The following is a 2,500-nucleotide window of genomic DNA, read 5'->3' as shown; positions in this document are numbered from 1 at the left end:
TCTTGTTCGCAGTTCGGCCTAGTTCACTCTTTTCCAGCGTCATCCCCCCAAGTTGCCTTGTTCGCAGTTCGGTCTAGTTCACTCTTTTCCAGCATCATCCCCCCAAGTTGCCTTGTTCGCAGTTTGGCCTAGTTCACTCTTTTCCAGTGTCATCCCCCCAAGTTGCCTTGTTCGCAGTTTGGCCTAGTTCACTCTTTTCCAGTGTCATCCCCCCAAGTTGTCGTTGCCAACAACCCAAGAGTCCATAGTATTCGGAGTTCTAGCGGGGCCTCCCCTTGCTTCCAACAACCCAAGAGTCCATAGTATTCGGAGTTCTAGCGGGGCCTCCCCTTGCTTCCAACAACCCAAGAGTCCGTAGTATTCGGAGTTCTAGCGGGACCTCCCCTTGCTTCCAACAACCCAAGAGTCCATAGTATTCGGAGTTCTAGCGGGGCCTCCCCTTGCTTCCAACAACCCAAGAGTCCGTAGTATTCGGAGTTCTAGCGGGGCCTCCCGTTGCTTCCAACAACCCAAGAGTCCATAGTATTCGGAGTTCTCGCGTGGCCTCCCATTGATTCAAACAACCCAAAAGTCCATCTTCTTCGCAGTTCAACATCGCCTCCCTCGTTTCCAACAGGCCCAAAGGTCGTCTTCTTCGCAGATCCACGAAGAGCTCATCACGATTTGCCACATTCCATTTCCCACGGGTTGTCAACAACACTTTCTCACACTTCCCGCAATCGAGTACGTGCATGACATGCCAAAGCACATCTTATTTGCCTTCCATCGCACTCAAGACGACGGGTTGTGGAAGAACGATATTGCTCACAACAAGTTCAAGGACAACGTCTCAATCAAGGGACACAACCGAATTATGTTAACTGGGTCGCTAAAGTAAACCCGAGTTCATATAATGCACCGCATCCAAAAGAACTAGCCACAACACGTGCATCACTGAGATGTTTCACTAGATGGAACACGTGCGTGACATTAGGATCCTCCAACACCTCTTCGTGATGGAAAGATAGAATTCGAAGCAACCACAGAAGTACCGTCTAGTGGGTAGGCAACACAGGGACTGATCAACCAATATCACCCAAGGCAACGGGTGAAAATGGAAGAGATGCATGCTTGACCGTTCGATACGCAAGGCATGGAGCCAGCCAGCAAGTGCATCTCGATTACAACTCACACACCCTCACGTTCGCAAGACACCACACCACAAGACGGTCCACCCCCCACCTACCATGGGCAAGCAAGCAAATGGAAACATCAAGTGACGCATGGTCAAGCATCGCTAGGCATGAAAATAACTTTCCACAATATCCGAGGGACTAGCTGCCGAGCTAACCAACGATCAGTGACGACCGTGTGTTGGTATTAATAAAGCTCAACAACTATGAAGAGGCTAGTTGTGCCATGATAAACATGCTAACGCACGCACCACGTGAGGGGGGAGGCCTCATCAAGCTCCCTTTAAAACCTGCCAGTGTGGAGCTGGCCGGCTCAAGGAGCACTCCCCCCCTATAAGAGGTTAATATGCAAAAGGCAAAATTGTACAAGTAGATACACTTTTTTTGAGCAGACATAAGTCCATATCTCGGGCTACACTTCGAATTTTGATGCGATTTTTTGCAGTAATTCGTAGAATAATGGTATCTCCTTGCTCACCAAATTTCATAATTTTTCTCCAAGGGGAACTATTTTTTTTATTTTTTTTACTTACCGGGTATGTGTAAAATCGGGAAAAATAGAAAAGCACATGTAGACTTCGAATTTCGACCTCATTTTTTCCAGTCCACCACTAAACAATATCAGGAACCTCCCCACAAAATTTCATTCAGTTTGGCCAAGGTCTTAAATTTGACAAATTTTGGCACCAAGCTATCTAGTCGCGGTGCACCGACCAACTTGGCCAAGTGCAAAATGCATCCAATTCAAAACTTTTGTGCACCAACACTTTTACAGTACTCATTTGGGGACATTTGGAGGCTTTTCCAACCCTCACATCTCAAAAACCACGAATTTCATTTTTTCACAAAACTCCCCACCAAGCCTTCTAGCTATGCCGCGGTGCACCGCCAACATTGGCCATGTGCAAAACCCTCCGAACTCAAAACTTTCGTGCACCAAGAATTTCATGGTATTCATTTGGGGACATTTGGAGGCCTTTCCAACCCTCACATCTCAAAAACCACGAATTTCATTTTTTCACAAAACTCCCCACCAAGCCTTCTAGCTATGCCGCGGTGCACCGCCAACATTGGCCATGTGCAAAACCCTCCGAACTCAAAACTTTCGTGCACCAAGAATTTCATGGTATTCATTTGGGGGCATTTGGAGGCCTTTCCAACCCTCACATCTCAAAAACCACGAATTTCATTTTTTCACAAAACTCCCCACCAAGCCATTTAGCTATGCCGTGGTGCACCGCCAACCTTGCCCATGTGCAAAACCCAACCAACTCAAAACTTTCGTGCACCAAGACTTTCATGGTATTCATTTGGGGGCATTTGGAGGC

This window comes from Vigna unguiculata, unplaced genomic scaffold (assembly GCF_037176805.1).
Source record: "Vigna unguiculata cultivar grain cowpea cultivar isolate G323 ecotype 2 unplaced genomic scaffold, ASM3717680v1 ptg000051l_ERROPOS641538, whole genome shotgun sequence".
In the NCBI taxonomy this organism is placed as follows: Eukaryota; Viridiplantae; Streptophyta; class Magnoliopsida; order Fabales; family Fabaceae; genus Vigna; species Vigna unguiculata.
The sequence above is the reverse complement of the archived record's forward strand: the minus strand, read 5'-3'. Positions refer to the sequence as shown.